Consider the following 23,966-nt stretch of genomic DNA (forward strand, 5'->3'; position numbering starts at 1 on the left):
AAAAATCATCTTCCTCAGTGCTTGAGCATTACCTTTCCACATTTCTTGCTCCATAGGGAAACTTCATGAGTGGAATTGCTCGCCAGTTATGGCTCCCTCTTCTTCCAGCGAGGGTCAGTGACACATCCTTCATGAAAATTCCTCTCCTAACACAGTTTGTGAAAGGTACCACTGATGAAGGGCTCATATTCACACCGACAAGGAGCATCTACAACAGGGGATGTTTCTTGTCAGTTCGGAAGGTTACTTATTTTAAACAAGGGACCCGAGTCATGTAGAAGAGCAGAGACAATCCAAGACTTAGGGTTAGCATTCATATATTAGCCGTTATGCAAAGACAAATGGGGTAGAAGACAGAAGAACTGGGTGAGCCCTCCCCGCAGATCCAGGTAGGTCTGGGGGGCGTGGGGAATCTGGTTACATGGGCTTTTTTCTTCGCGTTTCCATGTTCTCCTATATTGCACATGTCTGCTGGAAATGTCTTGTGCATTGGACTATTTGAGGTTTTAGGTATAGACGTAGGAGAATAATGACAGATAGTGATGATCATATTCCGTAGGATCGGCAGGAACACTTCCTGCGTTCTCATCTCTCAGATGTGAGTGATTCTCACACCAAACCTTCACCTTATCTACTCTATTTCTGCAGAAAATCACAATGCCAGAGCCCAGCCCTGGAGCTGAATCATTATCCTGTAGCCAGTGTGGTACACCTGCAGCCAGTACCTGTGACACATCTTGTCTTTAGGAGACAGAGAGAAAAGTTACACAACAGTCGCAACGTGCATCACTCCTTATGTAATGGCCTGGAAGCTGTCACCAAAGGGACGCCTTCGGAGCCGCTCTGCTCCCGCACGAGGCTGGGGTATGTGTGTGGCAGATGGGGCTGGGGGTGGTGAACATGATCCCCTCTTCAAGCTCATAAACAACCTGAAACCAATACCACAAATTGGAAAGTCACATGGCGTACAATGCTCATTGAAAAAAACATTTTTTGTTGTTTTTCTACAGGCTCTGGTGTCCCCACACAAATAATCCCCATCATCTTTTTTTGGGGGGGGATGCACTAAGTACTTGTGCTTTCTTCAGTGTAGGCAGCTCCCAATGTCAAAAGTCCCTCTACCAAGTCAGACTATGACAAAAAGATGGTAGAATTTAGTACTTGGAAATAGAAGGGACCTTAGAAGCCTTTGAATTTAATTTCCACATTTTGCAGATGAGAAAATTGAAGTCCCTAACATTTCAGTGGTTTCCCCAAAATCTCATGGATAATAAATGATGGAACCAGGAGTCAAATCCAATACCTCTGACTCTAAATGCATTTACTAGCACTTGTGAGCTTTAGTTGAATAACTCCTAAAGTCTTAGGGAGTTGCCTGATGCATAGTAAGGCTAATCTGTCCCCCTCCTCATTCCCATTCCCACCTCCAACTTTACAAGTTTAAACTGACAAATGTAAGAGGAAGGATTTGAACTCAGACCAAATTTGGTGTCCATTTCACCCAACTGCCTCCTTAAAGTCCCTTTTTAACACATGGATAAAATTCAGTTGGGTTAACTAAAAAAAGGTTGGGTTATTTCCTCCCAGACTCACTATTAGGTTTCTAAAGCTATTCAGAGCATTGAGGGTGAGCCAGAATCCAATGATTTTTCACTTTGAATGTCAATACTGTCCCTTTAGTGTCTTATTTTAATATTTTTTTCCAACATTTTGTTCTTTACATTCCCCACATTAGCCCTGCTGATTGTGTTGTTGTTGTTATTTAAAATAATTACTTAGCCAGCAGATGCCTGGTCTGTATCTGATAAAGGCTAAATGTTGTTAATGGTGCTCAGGTTTCAGCAGCAGGATATGTTACCTAGGTCCCTAACTCCCGTGGCTAAGTTCTTCCTGCAGAACAGGGGATAAAATGTCCTGTAAAAATTTGCTTTTGAAAATTAAATCATCCTAAGCATCCTGGGAGATTACAATCAACTGTGGCCAGTCTCGTCCTTTTGGCAGCATGGATCCACAGATTTAGGAGAGCTTGGTGGACTTTAATTCACTCTTCTCCTTTCACAGAGAAGGCAACTGAGGCATCCCAGAGAGATCAAGGTCATGCAGATGGCCAGGGTCATGATTTAAATTCATCTCCCATCTCCAAATCTGGGGCTTATTCCATTAAACCCTTGCTCCCTCTTTGTCAAGGAAAAAGCGGTGGATTTGGAGACCAGAGACCAGATTCAAATCTGATTTTGCTCCCTTTCTGCTCTATGATCTTCAAGTAAAAGACTAGATGGTCCATCCTTTCCAGGTCTAATTCTACTACCTGATGCCATCTTACCTGTTGGGGCTTAGGTTTCCTCATCTATAAACTGAGAATGTTTGACATGATCCTAAAGGCCCTTTCCAAAAAGTAATCTCTAACCAGAACGCTTCTGCCATTTATACTTCAGATTGGGATTTGAGTTTGGACCAAGAGAACTGAAGGATGGATTCTTGGAAAGATCAGCAGGTGCATCACCTGAACATGGAGGTGACACAAATACTGAATTGTATTTCCTGTGTCCTCACTGATGGATAATCTAAAAAATAAATGTTGCAGTCAATCCCCTGTCCCTTAACCTCCCCGTGCCCAAACAACCTATAATGCAGAATCTACGTAATCCTAACATTTTACACTTTTCAAACTGTTTCAATAATTTGGTGCCAACTGTATGCAGTAAGTACTTAATAAACTGCTTGTTGAATTGAATTGAGTTTAATTCATGCAGTAATTCTATGAGGCAGAAGCTGGTTCAAATGGGCATTTGATACATTGATTGGCTGATTAAGGTACGTAAGGTTGGTATTATCTCAATTTTCTAACCAAAGAAATGGATAGCAAAAACCTTTCAGTCGATTCCATCAATTTGGTACAAATCAACTCATTTCAATTTGATTCAAACCCATTCAATTAAATATTTATTGAAGGCCAACTAGAACCTAGAAGTGAGGGAGAGAAGGACTGAGGTTTTGCGCCTGATATTTGTCCCAGTACTTGGGAGAGACAGGCTTTAACCCTGGGGGAGGAAGAAGCAGAAATTTCTTGGTCTTTCTCTGGTATCTGCCCCATGACTCAATATCAACGCATCCAGTTCTAGTGAAAAGGCCCTACTACTGCAATATCCTTCTCCTGGGGTTACCTTCCCTGCCTCAGTCCTTGAGGGAATGGGAGCCTGATCCACTTCCTCTTCTCACAGCTGGACTGACTGTCCCCCAAGTTAGCCTGTCCCCAAGCTACTTTTGTCCCAAGAGAAAGGATTCTGAGTTGGACCTTTGGTGGGCCCTCAGTGTGGGACACATTGTGGCAGGTCCTAAATAGTTCAGAGCTGACAAATGATACAATTTGTGGCATCCCAGAGCTCACAATCAGCTAGAAACAGTCCCCCACCATCTTTTTTTGCTTTTGTATACAAGGGAACTAACTGTCCTGCTCTTCCCGGCAGCTTTTTTTTTGTAGATTTTTTGTGGAAGGACAGATTTATGTATTAAAATTATCTAAGTAAAAAAAAAAAAGTAGAACTTGGGAGGAGGAAGGAAGGACTTTGAAGATCATCTGAGACTAAAACCCGTCTGAGCTCCCTTAGGATCTACAGATTTTTTTGTCTCCTTTAAGCCCCTTGCCCAACTCAAGCTTTCATCCCTTTAGCCCTTGTTCTAACACTATCCCTCTGAGGCAGGGGGATCACAAGATTGGGGCAGGGGAGAACCACGGTCCTGAGGAGCTGGAAAAAAGCTACACAAAGGGCAGAGCCCACCTTGAGTCCTGGGTTCATCAATGCTGACACAAAGGGGATTTTTCATGTGGTATTCACCAAAGGAAAAAGGCAGAGGTAGAGAATTTCATGTCAAAGAGAACTGCAAGATGTGCACGATTGTCCTCTCCTCTCACTTGTTACCTTTCCTCAACAATTCACCCACTTTCAGCCTTCCCTTCCAATGGCTATAAAAACAAGTGGATCTGAAGAGAAGGATGATGGGAGAGCTTACCCGATTACAATTGAACGTAGGGAAACATCTTGTTTTATTTAAGCAACAGTGTGATGTAATGGAGCGCTCACTGGACAAGCGAATTGCCATAACCTTAAAGGAATCATTTGACTCTGTCCGAGCTTCTCCCTGGTAAAACGGGGCTACTACTACCTATCTGACAGGGCCATTGTAAGAATCAAGTGAAATGATGCAAATAAGTGGCTTGATTAGTGTCCAGCAGCGGGCAAGTACCAGCCTTTGTACCTTTGTTCCTGTTGATTTCGAATTCCACATTCTCTCTCCCACCTCCCCTCCCTCCCTCCTTGGCCCAGCCTTTTATCACCAAAGTCCCGTGAAGCCGTGTGACATCGCAAAAAGGATCTGCTCGCTCAGTTACATTCTCACAACCTCCAAAGTATCCCATTTGGGTCTCACTTGTTCTGTAGAGGAGTTTCCCCCCGGGGTGTTCTTGCTCACTTGAGTGCTCTGAGACTACATTAATACACTTATTTCAACCAGATCTTTAATCAATATTTCATGGGGCGTATTGAGTAGGCCCATTTAATCTGTTTTGGTCCCTGCAGGTGTAGGGGGGAGAGAATGCACTGGCCCGAGAAGATAGGCAGCATTTACAAACGTAATTAAGTTGTCCCTATTGATCACAGACATGTTGGGGTAATAATACTTCCCATGAATCATTTATGGGCCTGGGACAAGCTCTTTTCTGGTGCAGGGAATTTACTTTCATACTCTTAAATGCCAGAGCTCCCATGGACTTTCAAGTGGAGGCTTCTTGAAGGGGCCACAATTAGGAAGGAGGGTGTAGGATGACCTTGAAGAGGCAACTAGGTATGATCTCAAGTTTTGGAAATCTGGAAGAGCTGAAGAAGCATCTCTAAGCTCTCCGGGGCTGGTTCCTTTCTGTTTCTAAGCTGGGGAGTGTCCAGAGGAAGGCGTGTCAGAATGGTGACTTTAACCTGCAGAGAATCATGAGTTAGAGTTGGAAGGGACTCAGAAGTAAACTAACCCAATTAACTAATATGAGGAAACTTATTTGCTCAAGGTAATAAATGGGATTCGAACTCAGGCCCTAGGACTCAAACCCAGAGCTCTTTTTAGTGAGTGGGAATGTTGTGTTGGGCTAGCAGAGGGGAAAGGCTCTGGATTCAGAGCACCGAATGTTGACTCAATATTGTGTGACCCTGATCAAATCATTTAACCTGCCTATAAAACAATAGGGATGGATTTGGTGACCCTGGAAATCCCTTTGCTCTCTAGATCTGGGGTCTATAATAAGCTCATAAATAAATTGTCCAGGGCAGAAACTTAATAAATACTTGTGTTAAGCTGAAGTCAATGAGCATTTTATTAAGCATTCTATGCAAGGCACTCTTACTTAATCAGGTCAACTTGGGGAGACACAGAGTCCAGTATTCCCTGTCTGCTCAGTCCCCTTCAAGGGCCCTAAATGATTTCAAAGAGGAGGGTCCATGTGGCAGAGATGAGCACAGCTTTGATTGGATCAGAAGGGGGCCACCTGTCGTCTGCCACCAATGAGCTCCCGTAGCTTGGCAATGACACCATTTCTTGGGCTGCCAATTTTTCCTTCACCTGGAAAAAAGAGAGTCGGCCTCCATGCATGTTAAGCTCTAAATCTATGCGTGAGATATGGGGGTTCTCGGACTGTCAAAGGGAGCTGTCCAAATAGGTCCTACAGGTAAGTGGGATGACTAGATATCCCTGGAATCTGGTCCACTCCTTTCCAAGGGAGACTGATACCTATCTTCTGGGAAGCTGAAAAGGGGCTACAGCTCAAAGATTGTTTCTTTCTTCACCTGTGTCCAAGAAAATTATTAAAGTAGAATTAATAGCCACCTCCTAGCCTGGAAGCATGAGAATTGAGGGGTTCTGGAAATCAGATGCTGACTTTTGTACTTTGGTAGCTCCTTGAAGAACGGGGAGCCCCAGTGGGAGCATCCTAGAAGCTGGAGGCACAAGCTATCCGTCTTCTGACTTCCCAGAAGGCCTGGATATGGAGTTTCTGCTTAGCAGTAAAGATCTGAGTCAACTGGGAAATCTCTAGCAGTCCCATAAGTCTCCTGAGAGTCTTTACCCCTTGAAGGAGTATAGTAAAGAGGAGAGGAAAGTCTTAGTTTAGGTTTTAGTAATCTGTCTTTTTATCATTTCTTTTGTGGTGAAGGAAATGTCCTCCTCCTGATAGATACAACTTTGCACATCTGGTGATTTTTAGAAAGGCTTCTATTAATCTCTTGTAGAGAGACCCTGTCAAGCAGCCAAGCTTAAGTTAGTTTAAAAGAGACCAAGAGATAGACACAGAGAGACAGAGAGAGATAGAAAGACAGAAAGACAGAGAGAGATATGAAGACAGACACAGAGACAGAGACAGACACAGAGAGATAGAGACAGAAAGAGACAAAGAGACAGACACAGAGAGACAGAGAAAGATATAAAAACAGACACAAAAACAGGGAGATAGAGACAAAGAGATAGAGACAGAGAAACAGAGAGAGAGAGATACAGACAGACACACAGACACAGAGAGACAGAGACAGAGACAAAGAGACAGAAAGACAGAGACAGATACAGAGAGATAGAGACAGAAAGACAGAGAGCTAGAAAGAGAAAGACAGAGACAGACAGACCCAGAGAAACAGAGACAGAAAGACAGAGAGACACAGATATAGAGAGACAGAGAGCAACAGATATAAAGAAAAAAAAAGAGAGACAGACAGAGACAGAAATAGAGACAGAAAGACAGAGACAGGCACAGAGAGACAGAGACAGAGACATTGACAAAGAGACAGAAAGACAGAGATAGATACAGAGAGATAGAGACAGAAAGACAGAGGGCTAGAAAGAGAAAGACAGAGACAGACAGACCCAGAGAAACAGAGACAGAAAGACAGAGACACAGACACAGACACAGAGAGATTCCTTGAGAGCAGACACTGTTTTGTCTTTCTTTGCATCCTCAGCACTTAGCATTCTACTTGTTACAGGCTTGCTAACGGGTTTAACAGTTACAGACTTTGGAAGTTTTGCTGCAATTCTTTTCATACACTTGTCATTTCGGGATCTCTCTGCACTCCAGTGAGCCTCCCCCGTGACAAGGAGGAACTGTGCAGCTGAAGCATTGTGGGTAGGGAAGCCCCGTGCTTCCCACGGGTCAGGCTCTGTGCAGATGCTGGGGATGCAGAGTCAAGATGGCGGGCGGCCTCCAGGAGCTTTCCCTCCAACAGGAGGAGACGACACCCAAGGGGGGCTGGGAGGAGAGGGGTGAGATCAGAGCCCCGAGAGGTCCCGGCCCTGAGCTCAAGGGAATGGTGGGAAGGAGGGAAGAGGACGGTGCAGTGGGAGAGGAAGAGTCTTTGTCTCTGTCTTAACTCCCCCAGTCCCTCCATCCTGCCTTTGCTCCCCTGGCAAAGCCATATTTTCAATTAAATGAAAACACTCTTACAGACTGGCACCTGGCAAGGTGGGGGAGCAGAGAGCCCAGACTGTTTGCACACAAAACTCAATGGATTTTGAGCTCTCCTGCCTGTCTGCATGATGGACTTCATGAGTCACATCATCTGGACAGACGGTCTGAATGTAAGCATGTGCAGACATCCCCCACCCTGAAGGGGGACCTTAGACATTGATCTTCCGGGAGGGGGAGGGAAAGAAAGGCAGGTGAAGCCGATGAGGGTCTTGTACTAATAATCATGATAATGGCTCACACACACATGACTTACAAACTCCTTTCCATATAACGTCTCATTTGATCTTCACTGAAACTCTATGAGGTTGGTGTCATTATTATTCCCATTTTACATATGAGTAAACCGAGGTTGAGAGCTTAAGTAGTTCACCTAAGGACACACACCTGTTGTGTCTGTGGTCAGATTTGAACTCAGGTCTAGTAATAGTCTCAGGATCCTGGCTAGACTCATGGACTCTCTAATCCAAACCCATTACTTTACAGATAAGGAAACTGAGGTCAAAGTGATGGAGGTCAAGGTCACAGAGGCAGAGGATGGCAAAGATTTTGTGGATTTGCAGAGATTGTCTCTAACTTCATTTCTCTCGCTTTTCAGAGTCTACTTCTGGCCTATCAATGCATCTGCAATTTCAATGATTTAAGCCACTGCGAATGACAACAGACCTATAGCTTGGTAGCTAATTTTAGAGGGAGGTAGAATGATTTATCCAGTATCAGAGAGGAAGCTGCCTGATTGAACCCTTGAAACGCCCAACCCAGCCTTCTTCCTACTCCCAGCTCTTCCTCACTCAAGTCAACAACGCCACTCATTGTACCCCCTTACCTTTCTTTTGGGGATCTTTTTATGAAAATTGCTCCGTGGCCCAAAGCACACATAGCAATACACAACCAGGCGTGAGTCCCCAAAGAGCTAAAAAACAGAAAGGAAAAGGACCTACATGTACAGAAATATTTGTAGCGGCTCTTTTCCGGGGGCAAAAAATTGGAAATCGAGGAAATGGATACCTTGGGGAGCGGCTGAACAAACTGTGGTTTGTGATTATGACGGAGAACTATTGTGCTGTAAGAAATGACGAGCAGGATGCTCTCAGGAAAACTTGGAAAGACTTCCACGAGCTTCTGCAGAGCGGAACACACCGTGTGCAGAGTAACAGCGATTTTGTAAAACGAGCCTCTGGGAATGACTTAGCTACTCTCACGTGCAATGGTCCAAGACAACTCTGATGGACTCATGAGGAAAAATGCCGTCCATACCCAGAGAAAGAACTCCTGGAGTCTGAATACAGATCAGAGCATCCCTTTTTGCCTTATTTTTCATGCTTTTTTTTTTTTGTCTATGTTTTTTTTCACAACATAGTATAGAACATGACTACACATGTATAATCTATATAGAATTGTTTGCATTCTCAATGGGGAGCAGTGTGGGGAGAGAGAAAACGAGGGAATGAAAAGTTTTAAAAATGAACCTTAAAAATTTTTACATATCATTGGGGAGAAAATAAAATACTAAATTAAAAAAGGTCCCGATCTATTCAACTGCAACTCCCCTTTTGGATGGATGGAGAGGATTGGAGCTGCAACTCTCCTTTTGGATGGAGGATGGATGGAGGGGTTTGGACCTATATCAGCAACGAGAAGGGAATTCCCAGCGTGGAAATCCCCTCCACTAATATAGCTCAATCATTCCCCAGTAACTTAAGTCAGAGTTCCCCCGGGGCACCTGCCACAGTCATGCTGGAGATTTGTGTCAAAGACAAGACTTAGAGCCCTACCTTCCAGAATCCAAGACTAGCCATCTAGTCACTTCCCTAAATCATCTAAATCCTATAATCCTGTAAATCCTGTAAATGGTGAGCCGATTGCTAAGTAAAAAGTGAAGCCTCCCTTTCTTGTGCCTGTGTAGCTTGTGAAAGTCTTGGCTAAAAGTCTGTGACTCAGTCGAGTCCCCCTGGAACATGGCCTGCGTCCTGCCTGTCCCACACAGTCACAGTCTTTAGTTAGCGGCAAAGAGAGAGTTGCCCAGCCTGCTTCTCTCCCTCTGCCTCCCTTCCCTCACAGTCCCACAGGTTCCATTTAGAAAGAAATCTGCTTCTGCCTTCTTTTCCTCTCAGGTCTGTCCAGGTTTGTTTTAACTTGATGTCATCTGGGTAAAAATGGTGAACCATCGCAGGGAGGATACCATGTTCCCGGCCGGGGGTCCGGACTCACTGGGGAGGGCCCTTGTCCCCCTCTCCAGGGCACCCATCGGCTCTCACTGGCCTCCCGGCTGCCAGCGAGTACTTTTCAGCCCGCCCTGTCACCTAATGTGCCAATGGCTTCTAGTTTCCGAGGGACAGTGGCCAGAGGGCAGAATGACCCTCTGCTGAGTGCAGGAGAAGGGAATTGAGCAGGGGCTTTTATCAGCTGTTGGTGTTCACCGAGGCCAGAAGACTGAGCCGTGAGGGCAGCTGGGGGATTGAAGGGCCAATGTGAGAAGGATGCTTTAAGCCCCTGCCTCCTCCCCAACCCTGCTGTGGGAGAACTGGAGAAAGATGTTTCTCCTCTTCCTCTGCCCCAGTTTTCAACCTTGATGTTAATTACATTTCCTGCTCACCAGGAGCCTCAGCATCCAAACCAATATGGGATGATCATCTTGCTTCTGCCCTGGCGTTCATCACCAGGCAATTGATTGGAACTTTGGGGTGTTGGGGGGCACACACATGGAGTTTAGAATAAATCCCTCTCTTGAAAAGCACAAACTGAAACCTTTGGCACAAGAGAATGTCCTGGTTTTGAGCATCTTTCAGATCTGATAAAGAATGGATTTAAGAAGCAGAAAACGCCAGCTCTGAAGTCAGGTGTGTCTGCAACAGCAACTCTTTACACCCCACTTCCTTCCTGAGAGGCAACACAGCGGCATGGAGATCTCCCCTCTGGCCCCTCCTACCTGTCGGTTCTGGGAACTCACCGCTTTGGGATCTTGGGCTCTTTATCTGTAAAATGAAGGCACCGGACTCGGTATCTGTAAGGGCCTTTCTGGATCCAAATCTATGATCCACCACCAAGGAGGGGCTTGGGAGAAGGAGAGGCTCTCCTATTTTGAGTACCCTTAATTTCCCTTACCCAGGATAGATAGAGAGACAGGTGACAAGTACTAAGTGCTTGCTGTGTGCCAGGTGCTATGCTAAGTACTGGGGAACACAAACCCCACAAAACAAACCGACCTATTTTCGATATTCAGTATTCTAATAGGAGAAGCTAGTACATAAGGAGAGCTAGAAATGGAAAGCTGAAGATACTAGCAAGGGTAGGATGCTTGGTCCCTGGCAAGATGAGGGAAAAAAAGGATCCTCACTTTAGACCTCAGAAGTGTTCTAGTCTGACCTCAATTTACAGATGAGGAAACTGAAGCACAGAATGGTTAAAAGTGGGTTTCCCAAATTCATACAAGGTTTTGAGACTTGAAATCAGGGTCCCTCTAACAAAACAAGATGAGGAAAAACCCCCGTTGATGGGGGTTTGGGCGGCAGAATCCAGTTCTTCAGGAGGATTGAGGGAGAGATTTGATCGGCGTAGTTTTTGTCTCTGAGGTGCTCACGTGGTACCCAGGACACAGTAGAACCTGATAAAAGCTTGGAGGATTGGACTTAGTTGAGTTACACTGCACAGAACAAATGACCTGTGGCCAGGTGTAAGGGCAGTTCTAGCATGATACCATCTACGAGGAGTTATCAGGGCTTGGAGAAGGAAGGATGATAGGCTAGAAGGAGCAATACTGGTACCCATTAAAGTAGTGAAAACTCTAGGAGAGTCTTGTACCAGCTGAGGTGGGTTTGTGAGAAGTTATCCAGGTCTCTTGGGGAACGGGCTACCCTGCCAGATGTTCCCTCTTTCCAAGAGCTCTATATTAAGTTGGTATTGGCTATTTGATTGGCTCAGGCTCAGATTTGGCTATTTATTGTAAGTAAATCCTTTCTTTTTTGAACTTGTGAACTATTTATGTGTGCATGGTGAGGTTCCCAAATCTCCTTGGTGGGGCGATAAACCAAATTTGTAAAAAGTCTTCCCAAGTGTCCCAAGCTCTCCAAGTCATGTGATCATTGGACACAGATGAAAAGGACCCGGGAATTCAATTCCATCAAATTCAATTCAACGTGCATTTGCACATTATGGGCACAAAGACAAAAGTAAAAATATTTCCTGCCTTCCAAAAGCTTCCATTCTACTAGGAATTGGACTACACAGACCTATCATCTCCCTTTCCCCTCTCTTAGCCCCAGCTTCTGGCAGACTCCACCTTTATCTGTTCAGGAGAGATAAATTTCAACAAATGAGCTTTTAAGGGCCTTTCTCCTGCTCTCTGAGCCAAAGCAGAGTAGAAATCTTGGCTGTTTTCGGAGCCAAATATATTTGGCTGAAAGTAAGCTATATCAGGGATGGTAGAAAGATATCATAATTTTTCCAGTTGAGTACTGAAAGATGAAATTACTCTGTAGAGTCCTGTTTTTTAATGAAGAATTGCTCTGCAATAAATCACATTAGTTTCCGTTTTTGAGAACAACGAATTGGATTCTAAAAATCCATGCAGCTCCCCACCTGTGGCTTTTATAAAATGGCCTTTTCTGAGGTTTGACTCTTTGATCTTTATGGATCCCTATAAAGAAAGGAGAGAGGAGACTAGGGTAGGGATGGTGGGAACAGGTTGAATTGATTTCAGTAATGGGAACGTTCCATTTGTCCCTACACTGTCAGCAGGCTCAGCCTTGTCTGATCCTGGGGGATCCATTTTGTGTCCTCCATTGACATTTAAGCTTCTTGTCCACAGGGATTGTCCACTCATTGAATCAGTATTCCTAGTCCCTTATACAATACCTACCACTTAGAGGAGGCCTAAAAATAATGGATCCAATGGCTCTTGGCCACCCTCCTCCCTGAATCAAGCCCCCTTCAGGTAATTCCTCAACAAAGGCTTACATCTGATGATCAGTGGTCATGAGACTATTTCTATTGATACATTTGGCTCAGACACAGCAGATATATCCCAGCAAGCTCTCTCTGGCCCCTCAGAAACAAAAAACAAAAGTGCCCCCCAAAAAACATTCCCTGAAAACGGCTTGGCAAAGCCATTTAATGGAATAATTATAGGGATACATGTCACTTTCTACGTTTGTAATTTCCTGATTATTAACAGGAAGAGGAGAAGTACCATAGTTTGATGTCAGAAAGAGCCAAATTCAGATGCTGTCTTGTGGCAGTGCACAAGTTCCCAAGGAAATCTTTTCTACAAAAAAATAGATTACATTGGTAGAAATAGTTTCTACCTAATGACATCATAAACCTCTCCTTACCTCCTCCCCCAAAAAGAGAGAACGAGTACTTTAATTTTAATTGTTCAATTTAATTTAAACATTAATTGACCATTCTATTGGTGCCTTTTTAGCTTTTCTTCATGGACATTGCGATTATCATTGAGACTCTTGGTTAGTAAGGAAGGAAATTCCAAGACAGAGGGAATGCCTGTTGATGACAAAGCTGGTACTTCCTTTTGGAAATGGAGCTGCAGGTCATGACTATAGCTCCATTTAATCCCCCCAGATCCAATCTGTCAACAAGTCCTCATTTCCTCCTTTGAAAGCTCTCTTACATGTCTAGTCTTCTCTATTCCAGCTACTACCTGCCTAGTTCAGGCACTTTCCAACTCACACCTACCTGATTTATTACAGTAGCTCCCTCGCTGGTCTCCTGTCTCCACTTTCCCAGATTTCTCTGCTTGACTCCTGTCCCTTATAGGATCAATAAAATGCAATTCCATTCAACAAGCTTCCAAATAGATCCTATGTGCCAGGCACTGTGCTAAATTCTGGAGAGATGAAGGCAAAATCAAATGGCAGATACTCCCAAAGAGCTTGGGATCAGCTAAATTGATCCAATGGCCCTTGGGAAATGCAATTAACAGGGTCCATTGGAAAGAAGCCTCTGGAGAAAAAGGGTGTGGTGAGTTGAGAGGGGCAGTCAAGACAGGTCATATTTGTAAAGTATTTCCCAAACTTAAATGAAGAGTGATTTATTTACAGAAATGCTAGTTGTCATTGCCATCATTGTCACCGCCATGACTGCCACCATCATCATCGTCACAATTATTATCATTAAATAGTTGTTTGATTGAACTAAACTATGATTTAGCTTTTTTTGACAAATAATTTCTTTCCCTAATGTTTAATATCCCAAAGTTTCTAAAGTACAAATCTTTTTCATGCTTCCATTTATACTTTATTTCTTTTATTTATGCTTCTACTTCTTAAATCCATGTTGTTTCATTGGCCTGTTTTTTTTTCCCCCTTTTTGGCCCAGGCTATGATAGTCTGGATAATAACTGCTTTATAATCAGTTTTGAAGTCTGACAGGATGAGGTCTTCACCCACTTGTTTTTCCATAGTTTCTCTTGATAGTCTTCTCCATTTGCTTTTCCGCATAAAATACATTTTATCCAGTTTCATATAGTAATTTATTGACAGTTTGATCGGTACTATTCTAGATATATTAATTAATTGGGGAAATATTGACATTTTGACTCTAATGGGTCATTGAAGCCACGTCAAAGGACATTGCTGCAGCTGATCTTCTGTCAAAAACATTTTTGAAGTTATCATTATAAAGGTCTCATTTGTGTCTTAGTAAGTTAATATCCAAAATGTTTTATTGACAAGAAAAGTTTTTATTATTGCAAATGGCTTTTCTTTTTCAATCACTTTTTCTTGGTAATTAATAGTATAAATAGATGTGGATAAGGTTCATCTTATATCTCTGTAAATGATATTCCATCTCCTGCTTGCTTGACTTTGTACAACTAGTTCCCCATATTTAGAATGCTCTCTTTCCTTACCCTCTCCTCAAAGGATCCTAGCTTCTGTAATTCTTCCACAGCACTTTCACTGATTTCTCTCTCCACATCATCTTACTGTCATTGCCTTCCTCTTAAAATTATTTTGTGTGTGTGTGTGTGTGTGTGTGTGTGTATGTGTGTGTGTGTGTGTGTATGCGTGTGTGTATATATATATATATATATATATATATGTATATATGTATATATATATACATATATATATGGCAAAAGCTAGCTTCAGAGCCAGTCAGAGCCATATTCAAGTCTCAACTCAGACACAGGCTGGTTGTGGGACCCTCAGCAAGTCCCTAACCAATAAGAGTTGCTCTAGGCAACTTTTAAGGACTCATTACACCCAAAAATAATGACCTGTATCAATAGAGGAAGTTTCTTAATGATACATTTAACATAAGCCAATTCTCTACTCCTCTACTTTGAATAGACTTTGTATTTATTTGCTTGTATGCATATCATATCTCCCCAGTAAATTTGTAAGGTACTGGGAGGCAGATACTATTATTTCCTTTTGTAAAAAGTGTTTATCCCCAGAATGGCTGAACAAGTTTTGATAAATGATTGTGACTGAATACTCTTGTGCTATAAGAAATGACAAGAAAAATCTGGGAAGACTTAACATGAACTAATGCAATGTGAAGTGAGAAGAACCAGGTGAACATTGTTCACAATATTGTGCAATGATCAACTGTGAAAGACTTAGTAATCCTGAGCAAAACAATGATCTAAGACAATTCCAAAAGACTCATGATAAAAAAAAAAATATTATCCACTTCCAAAGAGAGAACTGATAAAGTCTGATGCAGATCAAAGCATACTTTAGAAAAAAAAAAACTTCCTTTTTTTTGTTTGTTTTATGTTTTGTCTATGTTTTGCAACATGGCTAATATGCATATCTTTTCTTTGAGTTCACATGTATAATTGATATCAAAATGCTTACCTTCTCAAGGAGGAGAAATAAGTGGAAAGGAGAATTTGGAACTTAAAATTTTTAAAAATGCTTGTTAAATTTTTTACATGTATTTGGGAAATATTTTATGAAACAAATAAAAATATTTAAATTCTTTTTATTCTCCAGAGCCTAAAGAATACTTTGTACTTAGCAGATTCTTAAATATTTGCTGAATTTATTGAATTCATTCCTACCTTACTAAAAACATTCTCTCTATTAACTCTTTTGTTATGTGCCACATGTTATTACATTCATAATTTCTTAATATCGAACCATCTTTGGATTTAATTTGCTTGTAGAAAATTAATTCTTGACATATTTCCATATTTTATTTTGTTGCAGTTTGTTATTTTGCTTCTATTTTAATTAGTGAGTTTGAAATTGACCGATAATTCTCTTTTTCAGGATTGTCTTTACCAAGTTTTGGAATGAACGCCACATGTGCCTTATGAGAACAAATGGCAAACAACATTTTTTTATTATGTTTAGAAATCATGTAGTAGGAATAGTTTGTTTTGAAGTTCTGGAAAAATTCAATTATGCATCTCTAATTCATTAAAAACCTGATTTCATTTTCTAAAAATTTTCTAAAATTGGTCTAGTTAAGTTATCAACTAAATAGAGGGGAAAGCAAAGCCTGGCAGAGAGCAGTGGCAAACAATGCCAGGTGCAGATCAGCAAAGACAAAATGCTTTATGAAGAAAAAGTCTGACAAGGATCCATACAATGGCTAGCATTATTAATATAACACGTTAAGGTTTGCAAAGCATTTTTAAATATTATCACATTTGATCCTTACAACAATCCTGGGAGATAGGTGCTATTATTAGTACAATACTTGCAGTAGAAAATATTGGCATCTTGGTGGGTTCAGTCATTAGTTGATTTTTGCAGATAGGTCCTGATCATGTATGTCCTTGGTGTGTGTATGTTGCTACATAGACACCATGACATGTGCATTATCCATATATGGATACCTTACACATAATAAATTTAAAAGTTGATTCTTTCCACTGAGTCAATATGGGTTTGAGGCAGAGTGAGTTCAAGGTGTGTGTGTGTGTGTGTGTGTGTGTGTGTGTGTGTGTTGGGAAAACTAAAACACAGAAGTAGGGGCTCATGAGCTATAGTTTGGAAAGGATCCTGACATAAAATAGCCAGAATTCACAGCACTTTGTGTTCCACAAATATTAGAGGTAGGTGGCTTCTGAAAATGACCTATCCATCTGTCCTTCTACTCACAATCAGAAAAGATAGGGATGCTCCCAGGAAAAATGGGTGAACTTGGAGGGTCCCTTCCATGTCCATGTCTGCTATCCTCAGATCCTCTGATAAGAACAGGACCTTTATTGGTTATTTAAAATGGAAGATGCTAAGTAAGATAATGGAGCTCTGGAATCAAAAGACCTGGTTTCCAATTCTGCCTTATTTTTCCTCTTTTGTAAAAATGGAGTGGAGCTGGGCTGGGGCTGTTACACTCTAGAGGATCCCAAAGGTTCCTTTTGACTCTGAACCATGGGTTCTTTTCTCCACCTGCAAATAAAAGCATATCACCCAGGCTAGCTTTTTCCCTTCACATCCACCAGAGATGAAACAAAGCCCAATCGAGGCACTATAACAGCTTCTGCCTGGTTTTTACCCACAGGCACATGAGAGATTGAAATCATCCCCATTGCCCTCTCCTCTATCCAAAGGGAGCCTGCTCAGAGCTGCAGCCCAACAAGATCTCAGTTGTGACTGATGGCTAGTCTATGTTTCTTTTCTATCATCCAATCTCAAACAAACAGAATCAAACCAAAAATAAACATGCAGGAGGTGAGTGAGCTTCTTTGTATATGGTTTCCATTCCTTTAAAGCAAAAACTGGGCAACTGGTGGGTCAGATCCAAATAGAAAACACAACCCAGGTAGCCACGAATGAATAAGGTCATTCACATCTCTCAGGATCTGGGGGCTATGGCAGGAGCCCCTTGGGTTCCCCTCTGGGGGTTGCCAGCAGGACTCCGCTCCATGCCATTGGTTAACATAGCATAACACCATTTGAGGTCAACGTTATTTTCTGGTGTTCCATTCCTTAACTCTGTTAAAGCTTATAGCTGAACGTCCGTTCATGAAAAAAGGTTTATTGTCATTGCAGCTGAGACATTTTATGTTCACCAGGAAGAATATGCTGGTTTTTATACTGAATTAGTACATCTCCCCACAGTACATATTGTACATATATATATATATATATATATATACATACACACACACATATATGACTATTTTAATGGGACGCAGATATATTGCCTTTTGGAAATCTATGAGAAATCATTATTGTTTGCCCTTCACTCTCAAAGAGGACCAATGACAGGGGAAGAACAAGAGTTAACCGTAAGAGATAATGGCATTGGTTTAAAAAAAAAAATGGCTTGGCAACGTAACCAATCAAGTCCCAGTGTCACAGACTTTCAGTTCTGGAAGGTCCTTGAGATAGTATTTTGTCCACTCCCCTCCTTTTATAGATGAAGAAACTCAGATCCATCCCGGGAAAGGGACTTTCTCAAAGTCACAGGGGGCTCAGTGAAAAATTTCTAATTATGTCCTACAAACGCCCCTGAACCTTGACCCCTCATTCTAACGTCCACTAGATGTGACCTCTTTGGTAGTTAAGATTCCCCCCCACTTTGGATACCCCCAGGAGATGAGAGGATTCAGAGCTGAAGGAATTAATCGGGGCTAAGTTCTGCTAGTCCTGGAGGAGAGGTTCTGTCTTTTTCTAACATAATATAACCAGACTTAGCCAAGGACTTCAAGCGAGCCAGAAACTGGAGGCAAAGGAGACGACGGCCGAGCAGCAGCCGCAGAAGAAATGTCCAACAGACCGGGGCCGAGGTCAGTGGCAGAAGCACCAAGCCACGAATGGCCCCTCGACACCAGAAGAGTAAGCTGTCTGTGCTCACAACCTTGTCTTGGCCACCCCACCCCAATTGCAGCCTAGAAACACGTCTCTTCCATTTGTATCATTGATGTGCGACCACTCTCCCCATATATTCTGGTGGGTTTTAGGGAGAGGGTGCCCCAAGTTTATCGGGGAAGAGGTACGATTGCTATTTTTCTTACTATGGCATCTTATTTAAATGCCTTTTGTTTGAGTCAGCTGTGTTCTCTGGCTGACTGTTAAAGGTAAATCACAAGTAGGGGCTTTTGGACTATGGTTTAAATCTAGAAAGCACAAAATATCTTGAATATGAGAGAGCAATTATTGGAGAGATCCATCTGGTAAGTTGTGGGGAGGCTACAACGATTATTCCATTAGAATATAAAATCCTTGAAAGCAAAGATTGCCTCATTTTTTCTTTTTTATCCCAAGTATCAGACGCATTGTGTCAGTCAACAAGCATTAAGTACTTACTATGTGACAGGCAGAGTGGCTAGGTGGTGCAATGGCTAGAGGCTGATTCAAAACCCTTACTAGCTGTGTAACCCTGGCATGCCATTTAATCCTGTTTGCCTCAGTTTCCTCATCTGTAAAATGAGCGGGAGAAGGAAAGGGCAACCACTCCAGTGTCTCTGCCAAGAAAATCCCAGGTGGTCTCATGAAGACTCAGACCTGACTGAAAAATGACTGGACGTGTGTTAAGCACTGGGCTAAGTGAGGGGGATACAAAGGAAATGTCAAGGAGATAGACTGTCAAGCCGGCAGCTATTGCGTGGGATCCAAAGCTAGAATAATGACTTCATTATTGCTGTGTTGTCCTGTTGCCAGTGGCCTAGAAGGAGTCTCTCACATAGATTACAGAGGGGCAGCACCAGGGCTGGAGTCAGAAAGACCTGTGTGGTCCTGGACAAGTCACTTCACCCTGCTTGCCTCAGTTTCCTCACCTGTAAAAATGAGCTGGAGAAAGAAATAGCAAACCAACCCAGTGTCTTCGCCGAGAAAACACCACAGGTTCATCAAGAGTTGGACACAACTAAAATGACTGAACAGTAACACCACAGATCACAGTGAGAAGGCTCCAAGCAGAGTCCCATCAGACTCATCATGGCTGGCCGTTCTCTCGCCTCTCCCTTTACTGCTGCTCAGTTTCCACTGCTTTTAAAACGTGCCCAGCTCTGCCAGTTCCTCCTTCCTCCCCACTGCTGCCCTGGTGGTGGGGCTGCAAGGTCAGTAGTCCGATGGCATTTCCTTCTTTAATCCTCTCAAGAAATCACATCTTTTTTCCCCTTGTGAAAACTTTGAATCCACCGGTAACCGATTTGGATCCACAAATCCACTGCACCATTAGGGAGCGGTTAAATAGTAATTAGTGGTCAGTGCCTCGAACTCTCCTATACTGAAGGCACAGAGAGACCCAGACTTCAAATAATCCAGGGTCTGTCCCCCAAGGAAAGAAAGGTCAAGGAAGAGTATCCAGTCAGTTGTGAGACCATGTGGCCACGAGCCTGCCCATCATCGTCTCAACAGGAAACGTCTCGACTTACTCAAAGACGTTTCATTGAAGTGAAATGACCCCCTGGATTATGTCACTCCTCCCTTCATAGCTGTAAAGGCTCCCACTGGCCATAACACAATCCTCCTATGTCTGTATCAGCATTTCAAGTCTTTGCATGCTTTTCCCACCCAATGGAAAGGCAGAGTCGGGAAGCAAATCGTTTAATGGACTCTTGAGACAAAGATGGGTTCAAATCCTGCTCTATGCACTTATTCTCTATGCCAGGGGTCCTCAAACTTTTTAAATAGGGGACCAGTTCACTATAGTAAAAACAAAAACTTTGTTTTGTGGGCCTTTAAATAAAGAAACTTCATAGCCCTGGGTGAGGGGGATAAACGTCCTCGGCTGCTGCATCTGGCCTGCGGGCCGTAGTTTGAGCCTGCTCTATGTGATTTGGGACAAGTCACTTAGCCTTTCCCCGCCTCAGTTTTCTCCTCTGTAAAAGGGGAGTGACATCAGCATGTGTCTCACAGCATTGTTGCCGATTCTAAAACTGCATGAACTGCTTTGCAAGCTTGTAATGAGTTACTGTCATCCACTACTACCATGTCCTTGAACAAACAGCAAAGTGAATCCCAGAGAGGGTCATTGGGGTTTGTTTGGGATCTAGGACTGAGGGGGGAGGGGGGACTGAACTTCAGGGATTCCGGTACAGTCCCGCAGGATCGTGTACGTAGAACTTTAGACATTTCCAGTTCAATCCCACCGTTTTCCAAATGAGGAAAGTGAGACTGAGAGAAGGGGCAGGGAAGGGAACACGCATGTGAAGGGCCTCCTTGGCACTTTGCTAAGCGCTTGACAAATATTTTCTAATTTGATCCTCACAATAACCCTGGGAGGTGAATGCTATTATGACCCTCAGTGGAGGAAACTGAGGCAAACAGAGACTCGCCCAGAGTGTCCGAGCTGGATTTGAATTCCAATCTTCCTGACTCTAGACTCAGCACTCTCTATAGCCAAATATATATATATATATATATATATATATATATATATATATCAAATATGCTTATATACACATATATAAATATATACACACACATATATATACAGATACACACATAAATATATATACACACACATATATATATACACATACATATATAGATACACACATAAATATATACACACACATATATAGATACACACATAAATATATATACACATATATATATATATACAGATACACACATAAATATATATACACACATATATAAATATATACACACACATATATATAGATACACACATAAATATATATACACACATATATAAATATATACATACACATGTATATATACACACACATAGGTTCCATAGCCATGTTGAAGTAACTTGTACAAATTCTTACAGTCGATTCCCAGGAATATGACTTAATAGCTTACAAGACACCCAGCCCCGATTGTTTTTTCCTCCTCCACACTTTTGCTGCTGTTACAGAGCATTCACCCAAATGGTCAAATGACTTTCCTGGTGTCACACAGGTACTAAGAAGCAGACAGATTGGAACCCAAATCCTTGGCCTCCAAAGCTCCAACCCTCAGCCCCAACCTCCCTGTAAGCCAAACAACTTCTTTTGGATGTAGTTCTAAAGGAAGAACTTCCTAATACATTTTAAAAAATCAGTCAGAGTCCAGGATGTTAATTTCTTATCATAGATACTCCCCATTCCTGTCCTCCGACGCCATAAACATGGCTCCTGGAGACACTTGCAAAGCACTCCCTCTCAAGACAAGTGATAAGACTGTTGGGGAGTTTTTGGGAAACACTTAAACTATAGAGAATCATTCTTCAAAAGCAACACTATCCTAGACCTCTCTGGGTGTTATTCCAGGGGTCCAGCTTCCCTTCCTAAGATTCCCTCCCCAAATGTTTGGTGAATCGCCACTCCCAACGCCATGTGGTTTTCATGGATACAAAGGCTCCCAAGGCATCGTCCCCTTCCCACTTAGCCAGGGTTATCAACTCCTCTCCTCCTCTCCTCAGCAAATTCTGCCCCAATTAGTTTCCCTCATACAAACCCCATTAAGCCCTTTATCAGAGTTCTGCTGAGCTGGACTCCAGCTCTTTCTATCTCATTCAGCTTCCTGGCTATTACTATTACCTCGTATTCCTCTCAAGTCCATGTTTTCTGCAGTCCCTGCTTCTCCCAATTCTAAATCTCTATTGGTAAAAACAGAAAAAATAAAGTTAGAGATCATTTTTAGCTTCCCTTCTCCAGGAAGATTACAACAGCCTTAAAAAGAGCAAAACCCTCAAGGAAAGAGAGCAAAACCCTCAAGGAAAGAGAGCAAAACCCTCAAGAAAAAAGAGCAAAACCCTCAAGGAAAGAGAGCAAAACCCTCAAGGAAAGAGAGCAAAACCCTCATGGAAAGAGAGCAAAACCCTCAAGGAAAGAGAGCAAAATCCTCATGGAAAGAGAGCAAAATCCTCAAGGAAAGAGAGCAAAACCCTTAAGAAAAAAGAGCAAAACCCTCAAGGAAAGAGAGCAAAACCCTCAAGGAAAAAGAGCAAAACCCTCAAGGAAAGAGCAAAACCCTCAAGGAAAGAGAGCTAAACCCTCAAGAAAAAAGAGCAAAACCCTCAAGGAAAGAGAGCAAAACCCTCAAGGAAAGAGAGCAAAACCCTCAAGGAAAGAGCAAAACCCTGAAGGAAAGAGCAAAACCCTCAAGGAAAAACTCCTTACTCTCAGCAGATGGAGGACCATTCTGAAAAATTTCTCCATTCATTCTCTTTTATTTTTGTCAAGACCCAGAGAGATGATAATGAGCTTTTTGTTCTTCCTCTCAGAAGTGAGATGGGGATCTACTAGTGTAAAATGCATGTGTACTGGAAGATATGACCAGGGTATCAGTTGTATTTGCTTTGTTCTCCATCCCTCATCCTCTCTGAAATGACTATAATACACAGACAAAACTTCCAGTGAAAAGCAAGGAAGCAGACATTTTAAGGTGACTCGGTAGATAGAATAGTGGACATAGAGTTAAGAAGAATGGATTTCAATTCCAGTCCCTGACACTAACTAGCTCTTTGACCCTGAATTGTCACACTTCATTTCTGTCCTTCCTCAGCTGTAAAATGGAGGAGCTAGTAGCACTTACTTACCAGGATTGTGGTGAGAATGAAATAAGATAACATTTGTAAAGCACTTTCTAAATGTTAAGGTACTGGAGAAATGCCATTGTGGATGATAGTGATTATGATGGTGGAGCTGTGGTCCCTGAATCTCTGCAGCCAGGGGAAGCTATTATTCAATTCAATGCAATTTAGACAAAATTATTAATGCCAATTCATTGCCAGGTTCTTTGCTGGGCACTGAGGAAGCAAAGACAAAACCTTGGGAAGGAAGGGGGAGAAAATTCAGAACCGGGGCAAGGATGGGGGAGAGATAAGAAAATAATAAAATACATACAAGAAAATTGGAGAAGGAAGAGAAGCTCCAGAAACTGGAGGAGGGAATCAGCATAGAGCTCCTCCAAGTACTTGAATCTTGCAAGCATTGAAGTGCCATTAAGAGCTAACCAACTTAATATGCACATACAATAATCCTAAAATGGAAATTTATTAGCACTATACCAATCAGACTCCCAAAAAACTATTTTGATGACCTAGAAAAAATAACAACAAAGTTCATATAGAAAGCACTAACCAGTCTAGAGCTATCAAACATGTGCTGGCATGTGACCCACAAACTCCAGAGTGCTATCCCAACCAGATCAAAATGTGACTGGGAGACATTTAACAAAAAACAAAAACAAAAACAAAAAAATATATCTATATATATATAAAATAGATAATAGGTAATGTTAATTTTCTAAGTCAGTATGTGGTCTATATGGATTCTTATATATGGTTTAATGGTCCCATTTCTATTTGAGTTTGACACTACAGTTCTAGTCCAATCTGCTTCATTTTACAGGTAGGGAAACTAAGGCCTGGAGAAAAAAGTGACTTACCAATGAATCTAATAATAGTTTTTAACCAAGCCAATTCTTGGATTCAGTAAGGTCTCCACTGTTCCTCCAGCCCCCTGCTTCATTTTATCCTCTGGAATTGTAGACATGACTCACAACCTAGGTCTTCCTACCATGTGCAAAATCCCCACAATTCCCTCTGTCTTCAACAGCACCTGGTGACTTGCTTCCACTTTCTTTCCCTGTTTCTC

The sequence above is a fragment of the Sarcophilus harrisii genome, chromosome 1 (genome assembly GCF_902635505.1).
Source record: "Sarcophilus harrisii chromosome 1, mSarHar1.11, whole genome shotgun sequence".
NCBI classification, from domain to species: domain Eukaryota; kingdom Metazoa; phylum Chordata; class Mammalia; order Dasyuromorphia; family Dasyuridae; genus Sarcophilus; species Sarcophilus harrisii.